The sequence below is a fragment of the Solanum tuberosum genome, unplaced genomic scaffold (assembly GCF_000226075.1).
Source record: "Solanum tuberosum cultivar DM 1-3 516 R44 unplaced genomic scaffold, SolTub_3.0 scf00610, whole genome shotgun sequence".
NCBI classification, from domain to species: domain Eukaryota; kingdom Viridiplantae; phylum Streptophyta; class Magnoliopsida; order Solanales; family Solanaceae; genus Solanum; species Solanum tuberosum.
In genome coordinates, this window is record NW_006239527.1 from 121,142 (window position 1) to 134,225 (window position 13,084).

At 30.7% G+C, this 13,084-nt stretch overlaps 1 pseudogene; it reads right to left on the minus strand.

Moving 5' to 3' along the window:
• Nucleotides 1–1,668: 1,668 nt before the first annotated feature.
• On the minus strand, nt 1,669–5,752 carry LOC102593987 (2-isopropylmalate synthase A-like; annotated as a pseudogene).
• Nucleotides 5,753–13,084: the final 7,332 nt, after the last annotated feature.

The window sequence follows — 13,084 nt, forward strand, 5'->3', positions numbered from 1 at the left end:
TTTTTCTTCTTAGGCTTCAAAGAAGTATTTTTGTGAGTTTCAGGAGTAGCATTATTTGAAGTAATTAAATTTACCTTCGTTGTGATGTTGTTCTCTTCTGTTTGTAAAAGTGCATCTTGGCCTCTTGCCTCTTCTTCCATGCGGATTTTCATTATCAAGGTTTCAAGGGAGGTTTCCTTTTGTTTGTGGCGCATAGTTTTTTTGAAATTCCTTCCAAGAAGGTGGAAGTTTATCCACTATGCCACAAACAATAAGGTTATCTCAAATTTTTACCTCCTCGGACCATAGCTCTCCAACAATCATTATAAAGTCTTGAGTCTACCACTGATTTGTTGTCCACCATTTGGAAACGAAAAAATCTACTAGCCGCATATTTTTTCGCTCCAGCCTCTTCGGTGTCATACTTACTCTGCAATGCTTTTCAAATTTTCTTTGCACTAGAGTAAGTTCTATCATAATAATCATAAAAATTATCTGACAGACAATTAAGAATATAATACCGACACTTATAAGAATCACCATCGTACTTTTCCACTTTCTCTAGATGAGAAATAGTTTCATCATCATTCATAGAGGTGATGTCAACTTTATTAGGATTCTTCTCAGTTAACACATAAGAAAACATTGAGAAGACTTGAGTAGAAATGTACTTTACCCTTCCATCTCTTAAAATGGTTACCATTTAACCGAAATGGCTTGTTAAGATCTCCCATCTTGACATCTGCATTTTTTTTCAATTGTAGCCATGTTGAATCTCCTTAAAATTGTTAGTGAAAAATTACAAAATAACAGAATTACAAGATTACGATTGAAAACAAATGAAATAAAATCTCTTCAGGTTGAGGCGCAGATATCTCGCTCTCTTTAAGGAGATTCAAGCCCACTACAACAAATGTTTTTCACCGATCCAGTAATAGTACTTCTTGACTTGTCCCCTCCACGATACAACAACCTTAACACAAAGTATAACTCAACAACTCTGGACAAGAGTTGAGTCCAAAACTCCACAAAAAGAACACCTCCCTTCAACTAATAAGAACTCTCTTTTTTGACTAACTTTTCCTTCTCTATATTTTTCTTGTTTTTAAACCAAATGAAGACCACCACTATTTATACTAGAAGAAGTCTTCCTAGCAATGAATAGGAAGATAATGGGGTAGTAAATTACATAGGTTACAAGGTATAATGAAAAATAATGAGTGAAATAATGTGAGGGCATCCAATGCCACTAACGTGCAGAAAATGAAGAGTTGCTCAACGTCTAAAAATCCAACGTTCACAGCAACGTTTGTATGCATTAAGAATAGCAATAAAGTCAAGCTGTCAAAGGATGAAGTGCACCTCAGAAATGAGGATGTATGGCCACACATATCACTTAAAACAATAACCACACTTGTCACTTAAAAGCAAAAGGAAACTGCCCATAACTAACGAACACACTAACAATTCAATTGATGCATTTTATTAATACTAAAATGTCAAAATAACCAACAAAAATTATTAAAAGCACAACAAACATAAGTCTAAACTCGCGGTTTAGAAAGTACAAGGAATTTAATACTAAAAACTTAAAAGATTGAATCCACCAGAGTTCAAGAAAATTTGAGGTTAGATACTGCAACATTAGATAAGCTCTTCCATCAGTAGGTGACATGCATCTCCAAGTTGTCAAGCAATTTGAGGTTGGACAGTTTCATTTAACATGAGTGCTCTTAAATCATCTGCGGTTATATTCTGAAAAGATTGTTGTACAGAAAGATAAATAGATATAAAACAAACATATAACAACAACAATATATATCGAGTGTAATTTCATAAATGAAATCTGTGGAGGATAAAATGTACACAGACCTTATCCCTATTTTTATGGAGTAGAGAGGTTATTTTTGATAGATACTCATACTCAGCGCATCAAAAAAGAAAAGAATTCAAAGTATGAAGATAAGAAAATATAACAACAATATTGGAAGTAACTAAGCAAATGTGAGCAACAGATAATAATAGATATATACATAAAAAAAATAAAAACAACGCGATAACTAAATAATACTATTAATAAGGAGAAGCGTAGTGGAGGCCATTTCCCTACCTCTCCATACACATATACAGTACGACAACACTCATAAATCTTTAATTTTTTAAGTAAGTCATCAATAAATTGGAAAATTAAATGATATCCAAGCTGAAAGAATATCCAATAATTAAAAAATTAAGTGTTTCATTATGAAAACATCGACAATTTAATTCACCTTTTTCCTCCCAGCCATTGACTTGAATCTCCAAAAGAGGTCCTCAAGTTGTTTTTCCTCAAAATTATATCCAAGCTATAACATAATAAAATGAGTGTTAATGCACATTCATATATTATAATATCATAATTTAATTTTTTGAAATATTATACCTCAAGCATTTTAATTTTCAATGCATGACGTCCACTGCACAAAATATTAACCATAGTATCAAATTCCTAATTGAACCGTACCAACAATAACATATTCAGTGTAATTCTGTAAATGAAGTATGTGAAAGGTAGAGTGTACACAGACCTTACCCCTACCTCGTAGACACCTTTGATTTAAGTAAAACATTTCAAAGCAACTTGAAAAAAAAGACTACAAAAATGAAAACAGTAACGACAACGAAATTAAGTGAAATGCAAAGCAGTATGCAAGAAAGAACAGTAATGCAATAATCGAACCATATGGATATCAATAAAAAAATCTAAACTATTGAGATGGTTTCAAAAATGTAATTTTGATTATATAAAATTAGATAACTAAGAAATAATACGATATATAATAATCGATCGAACTGAATCATTAAGAACTTCAGGAGCATGGTAAATACGTAATCTAATAAAACAGTGTGTACCTGAGTTTTCCCAATCTAATACCATCATGTTCACTAGCACGAATAAATCCAACATCTTCAGGAGATATAAATTCATATGTACCTTTGTTCTTTAATATTCCATCCTAAATTAAGTACATAGAATAACACAAAAAAAAAATTATTTAGTTGAGAACATAATGCTATTTAATTAGAATAAGGTAGAATTGCAGTAATATTTTTAGTAGATTTTGGGAAAAGGTAGAAGTACCTCCCTAGACTATGACCCAAATCCTAGAGACACACCGTAACTAACTAAGGTCATGTGACCCCCTTGAACTTATTTTTTTTTGTAATATTATACACCTTTTTGGCTTACGTGGTATCCAAACATCGCCCACGTGCCTAAACTGCATGGAGTCACGGGGTGTGCCACATAAGCCAAAAGGTGTACAATATTATATATAAAATGAGTTTAGGAGGATAATATATAGGACCTTAGTTTAGTTAAGGTGTGTCTCTGGGATTTCGGTCATAGTCTACGGGGGTACCTGTGCCTTCTTCCATAGATTTTCTTATTTTAGCTATAACTTAAATTATGATTTTTTTAATGTTTTGTTCAAATACCACATGTTCTTATTTAATTCGTCATTTTTGTTGTGTCGTCCATTCATAATTTTAATTACATAGTCTCTCTGTCTCAATTTATATGACTTACTTGTTTTTTAGTCAATCTCAAAAAGAATGACACGTTTCTATATTAAGCAACAATTTAACTTTAACATGTCCATTTTACTCTTAATGAAATGATTTTATAGCCACACAAATTTTTATCATTCATTTTAGACCACAAATTTTAAATATTTTCCTTTTTTTTTAAACTTCGTATCGAGTCAAACTACCTTACGGTGCATAGGGAGTACATTTTATGTTTTAGTTGATTGTTAAAACAGATCTTGATAAGTACATTAATTAAATAGTTCACCTGATGAATTCCACTTTCATGAGTAAAAGCATTAGCGCCAACAATGGCCTTATGTGGCTGTAGCTTAAGCCCACTATACTCCTCTACCTGCATATATATATATATATGACAATATTATTATATGCATAATTAATTTTTAACAACTATATATACATACCATGTTGCTTGTGGTGAATATATGTTTTGTATTAATCCCAGTATAAACATCACCTAGTACTTCCTCTCCACGACATTTTATGGCCATTACTATCTATATAAAATAGATATAATAATATTAATTAGCTAGAGATGGATTAACATTTTATATATATAAAAATAATTAAAGGTTATTCTCCCTCACCTCTTCTAGAGAAGCATTTCCAGCTCTTTCACCAATACCATTGATGGTTACATCAACTTGTCTTACCCCTGCACAAATTCCCTGAATTCCATCGACGTATGAGACTCAAATTAACGATATTTTTAGAAATGAAATTTATATAAATATTACTATCTCCATCCATTTTAAATTGTTATAGTTTCTTTTTTTAGAGTAAAACTATAAAAAATATTGACTATCATTTTAAAATGTATTTTTTCATTATGCAAAAAATAACAATTTATAGTACTTTTCATATAGTTTTTGAATATCTATTTTTTTGTTTAAAATATCGAATTAATGTAATCTAATTTAACTTTGAAAATACGTAAAATTGACTTTTGAAAAGCGAAATATGACAAATAAAAATGGACGGAAAGAGTAGTTGGGAATTAATGAATACATACAGCTAATGTGTTGGCAGTAGCAAGTCCAAGATCATTGTGACAATGTACTGCAAGGATCACATTTTGGATACCTAATGTATTGGCTTTTATGTCAACAATTAGTTGTGCAAATTCATTTGGCAAATTGCATCCAACAGTATCAGCAACACAAATGCATGTTGCACCAGCTTTAATAACGTCTCCAATAATATGATAAACAAACTCCTTATCAGATCTGACAAAAATAATACAAATTCAACCATACATATATACACCATATGGTAAAAATATAAATATGACAAATATTACAAACCTTGTAGCATCTTCCAAGCTAAACCTAATTAACATGCTCGAACCCGAGACTTCTGGCATAAGCCACCATGCTCCTTGCTCTCTCCACAACTTCTTATCTATTCATATTCAATTTATACTTCATATGTATATCGCTCGTCGCGATAAACATATGAATCATCGGTTTCTTTGCATACTTCAAACTCTCCCAAGCTTTATCGATATCTTCCTTAGTAGATCTCGCCAAACCACAAATCATCGGTACATATCCCTCTTCATCTATGTTATTACCTATTTAGACATAGTATAATTCAATAATTTGACATAATTCACTATCATATATATATATATTATTATTAGCTAAATACACGCGAATCACAAGATACATGAATATGTATGCATTCGTAGTGATTCACATGTATCTGGGATACTAGATACATATTAGAGAGGCGCGGGAGATTTGTTGTATATCTCATATACATGCAAATCCACTTGGATATAGTACTATTAAATTTTAAATAAGATGGAGACATAATTAAAGATTACCAATTTTCTGTGCTACCAACTTCACAAGGTCAAACTCAGCCTGAGAGGCAGCTGGAAAACCAACCTCAATAACATCAACACCAAGCTTAGCCAATTGAGATGCAATGTCCATTTTTTGTTTAATGGTCATGGATGCACCCGGGGCCTGTTCTCCGTCACGAAGCGTCGTGTCGAAAATTGTAACATAATTAGGGTCAGATAATTGAATATTTGAGCAACGGATAGCAGATGGGGAATAAACATTGTTCCTTTTGATTGGAGGCATAAAATTGAAGACACTAATGTTTTTAGAATGTAATGAAATGTAATTGTTCAAGGAATATATTGTAGAATTTGCGCACAGTGTAGTCATTTTTTTGTAAAACAAAATTGGCTGAGTAAATAAGATAACTGGGCTGGTTGTGGGGTTTTATAGAAATTTGTAGGCTAAGTGATTATCACTTTCCTTCGAATGGATACATATTAATCGAGCTTCAATGTAAGTATAAGATCTCGAATGGAAAACAAAAAAAAATTGTAGGCTCAATGGTATTAGTGTGAAGTCAAAAGTTTAGTAATGAATGTTTAAGATTTAGTATATATATATAGATGAAAAATAAATTTTGATCTAGTTATATATAATTTTTCAACAAATGGTTTTCGACTGGCCACCCATTACTATATGTGACTATGCCACATTGCCACTCATATTGAGATATAAAATTAGGGAAAAATTACTCAATATGAAGAACATAAATAAAAATAATTAAAGAAATCACAAAAAAAAAAATCGTGTTTAAATGATACATAAAAAAAAATAGAGTTTAAGGGTGAAAACGGACCAGGGTTAAGATAAACTATATAATGTCAAAATAAAAAATGAGGATAAGCTTGAGGAGTTGTGTATGTGTTTGGCCAAATTTTTAATAGAAATGTGTTTGGTGTGAAAAGAGAGTGGACAAGGGGGACTATTAATTTGAGTTGAAAAGATTGGAGCCTAAAATAGACTAATATATATATATAAGTATTGTAACAATCGTTTTGTCCTTATTAAATTATTCGCAATTCAAAATTTGATTTAAAAGTTTATTTATCTTTTTGAGTGAAACCCTAACCACGTGTGTATAGATTTGCGTAAAAAGTTGGTGAAGGATCGCCTTGATTATTTTTTCAGTTTTTAAAAATTATTTGAGATGAATAGTAAACCATATAATCTCTGATGTTGAAGATTTGATAACATGCCTCTAATTCTTAATTAATAATACTTAGAGTTGGTACAACTAGCATACCATGTGAAGGTAGCCAGTACAAATATGTTTAAGACAATATAGTAAAAAATATAATTCTATTGTATTTTGTTTTTTGTTAAAATTTAATCTAATTAATGCTTATTTCTAACTTTTTTTATTGCATTCAAAAGTTTCGATATTGTCTTTTCAAACTGCACCATAAAATTGTGAAGAGTTCTAGATGTGATAAGTCTTTTCTTACGTGTAACTGGCTCCAAAGATATTGTATCATATTCAACTTCATCATCAACATTATTAGTGTACTCATTGTACGTTATGTATAATAAAATTATTTTTTTTACGTGAATTTAATAAATATGATACATAAATTAGTAAGATACAATGATTTTGATGTAATCAAAATTAACCTTCATTGAATCTCAAAACACTCTTTAAATTAATAAATATTAAATTATCCATTAAATAATACATCTACAAAATAATAATATTTTATGATCCCACCTTTATTAATGTGACGCCCCACCTTAAGATTAGAAGTCTCACATTGGTAAAACACAAGAGATGTTGAGTATTTACGTAAGTAGGTTTTACAAACTAGTGACACGTTTTAAAGCCGTGCGGGCTTAGGCCCAAAGCGGACAATATCACTAGCGAGTTGGGCCGTTACAAATGGTATCAGAGTCACTCCTGTGTCAGTCTTGTCAATGTGAACTAGAGTTGAACTGAGTTTGGGCAAATCCCGGTAAGGCGGGGCAAACCTCAGTGTTGAGTATCGATAAATCTCATACGGTGGGGCAAACCTCAGTGAGGACATTGAGTCCATAGAGGGGGTGTATGTGACGCCCCAACTTAAGATTAGAAGTCCCACATCGGTAAAACACAAGAGAGATGTTGGGTATTGAAGTAAGCCGCCTTACCAACTAATGACGTGTTTTAGAGTCGTGTGTGCCTAGGTCCAAAGCGGACAATATCACTAGTGGGCTCGTCCGTTATAATACAAAATTATCCGAACCTTTTAATTCAAAAGTAATAAAAAGTTGGAATGAAGCAGGATTAACAGATACCTTAGGAGCTAGAATGAAATTCTTGCAACAATGGTTTATAGAACTATGTGAAAAACATAAAGAAGAAATAAAAATGGAAAAAATATTAGTAAAAAACTTGGCATGTTGCAAAAATAAAACAGCACCTCAATTTGATTGTACGAATATGTATTATAAAAATAGGAAGAAATATAATTAAAAAATTTAGTGAGATTTACTGTATTAGAATATTAGATATTTATTATATAATTACTCGAATACAAAAAAAATAATTAGCCAAATTTGGGCGCTAATTAGCTCTAGGACAGTCATTTAAGTGCTAATTTTGTTGCTAATTGTCTCAAAGAAAGAAAATACATTGAGAGAGTGTTTGGATTGACTTAAAAGATGATCAAATACATTAAAAATATTCAGTTTTTGACTTCTGAAAGTGTTTGACAAATATAAAAATAACTTAAAATAAGTTTAAAATATTAGGATATTTTTTGTCTAAAAAATCATTTAAATTTAACTTTTTATTTTGACTTAGAAGCTATTTTTTTTTTAAGTCAATCCAAACATATTCTGAGTGTCTCAATTCACGGTTTGTATACCATGTGTGTAGATTTGCATCTTAAGCAAAAAGTCATATCCTAATATTTTTAACTTTTGGCTTAAGGATTCTTACATAACTATACTGACAACAAAAAAAGTTGTATGTATGTGTAATGTATCGATATTGTATAAATAATGTATTATTGTGTATATATGATATATAATTATATATCAAAGATAATTTATTACAGCAATTCAATGTAAAATCAATACAGATCACCTAAAAATTCAACATAAACGAACACAAAGACGGATTTAGGCTCTTATTAAAAAGGGGTTTAGATTTGCATCTTAAGCAAAAAGTCATATCCTAATATTTTTAACTTTTGGCTTAGGGATTCTTACATAACTATACTGACAACAAAAAAAGTTGTATGTATGTGTAATGTATCGATATTGTATAGATAATGTATTATTGTGTATATATGATATATAATTATATATCAAAGATAATTTATTACAACAATTCAATGTAAAATCAATACAGATCACCTAAAAATTCAACATAAATGAACACAAAGACGGATTTAGGCTCTTATTAAATAGGGGTTTTTAAAAACTCATTAACTTTTACACAAATTGTATAATTGTACTGAAAAATTCAGTAAAAAATATAAGAAATATCACTTGAAAACTCATTAATAAAGAACCGGCCTTAATTATTTTTTCATTTTTAAAAAATTATTTGAGATGAATAGAAAACCATATAATCAAAGACAAAATTGACGTTTAATCTCTGATGTTGAGAGATTTGGAAAAGTAGGTGCTTAGCTATTTATTTTTTAGGAAATCATATTAAGAGTAGGTGGAGTTAATATTATCTCAGATGGTTACTCAACTTTGAGTTGTTTACTTAAAAGGTCACTCAATTTTAGTTGTTTACTTAGAAAGTCACTCAACTTTGTTTTATAACTCAAAAGTCATTCAACTATTGGTGCTTCACTTAGAAAGTCACCCAACTATTTATATTTCACTTAGAAAGTCACTCAACCAATTTAAATAATTTTTTCATTAAATTTTATCTTAAACTATTTTTAAAGAAATAATAAGATATCTATTTTAATTATTTTATTGATCTGCTTCAATTATTTAATTATAAGTTTTCTAAAAAAAATTAAAAAACGTTGAGTAACAATTCCCCCGCCCCTCCAAAAAAAGTTTTTCGGTTCTAGTAATTATAAAACTAGAAATAAATTGTTAAAAGATTACCAAAAAGAAAAATTGAAATTGATAGGAAGTAATTAAAAAAAAGGGGCAGTAACGATCTTCTACTATTTTTTTTAATGAAAAGGTAGTAAAAAAACTATAATTAAAACAAGCATCTTATTTATTTTTAAAAATAATTTAATTATTTTTTGTATTTTTACAAAATTTAATGAAAAGATTATTTAAATTGATTAAGTGACTTTCTAAGTGAAACATAAATAGTTGGGTGACTTTCTAAGTGAAACATCAATAGTTGAGTGACTTTTGAGTTAAAAAACAAAGTTGAGTGATTTTCTAAGTAAACAACCCAAAGTTAAGTGACTTTCTAAGTGAACTATTTAAAATTGAGTGACCATCTGAGATGTTATCTCTGAGTAGGTGCATGGTTTATTTATTTCTGATTCTTAATTAAAATACTTAGAATTGGTACAGCTAGCATACCATGCGAATTGTGAAGGTACTAGCAAGTTTTGCAGGTTTATTAATTTATGATTATTTTAATTTGATAAATTATTAAATAGGTCAGAGATTTATTTCCGTTTATTAGAGTAAAAAACATAAAGAAGTCACTCCTAAAACCTTTTTTTTATTTGTTACAAACTTGTTAAGTAATGGTAGTTATTTTTGTAGACATCGAAATTTTGTAAGACACTACAATACAAGTTCTATTTCAGTTAGTGTTCTTGGAGGCTATGGTACTCTAAACCATGGTTTATGTTGATATAAAGGAAAATATATTTTCTTGAAGAGGCATCTTAAAATTTTCATAAATTCATGGAATATTCACAAAGAGATCAGGATGTGACCTCCTATGTTCGAGAAATAGGCTACAAACAGCCCTCAAATGGGCAAAACGGAGAATTTCAGATAGAGGAATCAAGGGAGAAACATAATTATACACGCACTATTTATCAATAAAACATTCTAGTTTCTTCAGATTCTTTTTTTATTGCAATTTATTTTCTGTCATTTTAAAATTTGTTGCAAACAATCTTATCAAAATCAACCATCCTTTTATTAGACGTTATCCCCATCATTACCAAACATAATATATACATAATAAGTTAAATTGTCACGACCCAACCTATCGAATCGCGCGGACACCTAAATGTGGAAGTAAATAAAATGTAAGAAATCTCTTTTAAAAGTTGGAATAACCAAGAAAACTCAAGTCCAAGAATCATCTTTAAACAAATAACTGAAAATCTCCCAAAGGAACTAGTCTAAACGGGTACAAGAGCTACTAAGAGAGGACAAAATAAAGATTACCATACTATGATCACATATGAAACACCACTGGTCCTGCAATCAGACTATGTCAAATGACATAGCAAAAGTAGTACCAACACAAACAAGTAGTATCAATACAAACAACACATACTGATAGATCCGTTGATCTAAATCCACACCCTAATATAAAGCAGACATGCATTCAGAAGAAAACATGCAATATGAAGATTACACCACCCCAAATTTTTACCCACACTCTTTTTCCATCCCTAATATAATAACCATAAACTAGTACACCTTGGTACCGCTGCCAAGTTCTCTCTTCGTATATACTTTGAGTTATGTCTTTAATATTGCTTAATCTTGTTGGAGTGAGATTATGATTTTCTTTTTATTTTCAAATATGTCGGTATTCATTTTAAATGATTAAGAATTTGGTTAACAAAAAAAATAAATGATCAAGAATTTAAAGGATGTATCTATTCTTCAAGAAAACTGTTAGTTGATAATTTGTTTGCTATAAATAAAATATAGATGTTTGTATATTTATAAATTATCGGATAAAATAAAAATATATAAAATCAAATAGTTAATAATAATAGGAATACGTAAAATTTTATAGAATTCATCATGATCAAAATAAGAAAACGCGTGGCATAAATTGAGATAGAAAAATTACTTATTTATTATTCACTTCGTTCCTATTTACTTGTCAAATATTTTCTAATTTGATTTCTCCTTTTACTTATCATTTTTGGCAAATTAAAAAGAGACAATTTTATTTTTCCTATTATATCCTCAATTTATTAACATTGAGTATCTTTGAAAAATGTAGTCACTAAACATATTTGGGATTCTATCATATAATATGATAAGTGAAGTATCGTTCCTAATGATGATTTGTGATTAACTATCAACTAAATCAAACTAATAGGAGTTATCTATTTAATTAACTGGCTTCAAGAAGTGATTATAATAAACTAGTACTTGTGGAGTCCTAATAATATATCTATATCGACTGATATATCCTCAAGTTTCGAGAGTTCCCATAATTTCTAAGACGCATAAAAAGACGCAAATAAAGAAAAGGAAAAGAGTTCAAAGAGTTGTGAGGTCCAAGGTATAACATCTCACTATTCGAAAGAACTAGAAAGAGCTAAAATTTGAAAGGAGTCATTTTTGGAAAGAATGAAAAATCTGGAAATTTGTTTAAGTTAAGTTAAGAATGAGTTTTGGGTCAACTTCAAACGACCATAACTCCTATCTCAGGATGAGTTAGGTGTACTTCTAGATACCGTAGGAAAGATCTTTAAATTATCTTTCCAACGCCGCCGAGTTTGCGCGATTCCCAGTTTGTATGAGTGAGATATGCCCATTGGAAGTTGGGTTATTTGGATAAGGAAAGTCCAATCCGAATTTTGAAAGGGTAGTTTGGTCTTTTCCTTGCCCAATTGTTTTATTTCATTTTTGGTAATTAAGTTAGGGTCTAATCAGAATTAGATCATTTTACGCTTTTACCAAAATACGCTAGGGCTTGGAGAAAAGAGAAAAAGAGGAGAAAGGAGAAGAAACGTTAAAGGTTCATCGATTTCTTGGAGAATTTCGTGTGGATTTCGCCAAGGGTTAATCACTACGAGGTATGTGAGATCACACAGTGTTGATTTAGTTCACCCACGCTCTAATCATGATTCAATTCAGCGAAGTTGTATTGTTTGAAAGCAAATCTTATGAGTTCTTGATGATAATTCGATTGAAATCTTGTGGGTTCTTGTTGTTGAAGTTTCTTGAGTTTGATTCATGATTTTAGGTGTATTTTCGAGTGGAATCTTACATTTATTGATGGTATAGTTGATTCTACGTGTTTGGGAAAAGAACCAAGTTGAAATAGGGGATTTAGAGTTGAAAAACGAAGAAGAAAAGTTGGAGGTCACTTGGGCAGGGGACTGGGGCGCCGCCCCAGCCATAGCGCCCCAAAAGGGGCTCTGAAATTTGACCTCTGGGGCGCCGCACCAGCCAGAGCGCCCCAAGTCAGTCCCTGAAATTCAAGGGCTGGCGCCCCGCGCCTTTCAGAGCGCCAGGGACGCCAGTTCTTCCACCTTTTCCCCTCTTTCTGTACTAGTTCCTTAGCAATGTACCTATGTTTTCTAGTCGATTTTGATACTCTAAGGTACGCCTAAATATTCCTAAACATCATGAGATCTTTCCTATCACAAATCCTAATCCTTGAATCCATAGTTCAATTCAAGGAAAGTTAAGAGTCAAGTCAAGAGAAGTTCATGGAGTTTTCCAAAAGTCTTTTACAAACGTTTTAACCTTGTTGTAAGACTTAAGCTTTGAGTTGAGTAAGGAGTAAGAGTAAAGTTCATTTCTTCAAAGATTATACGGGA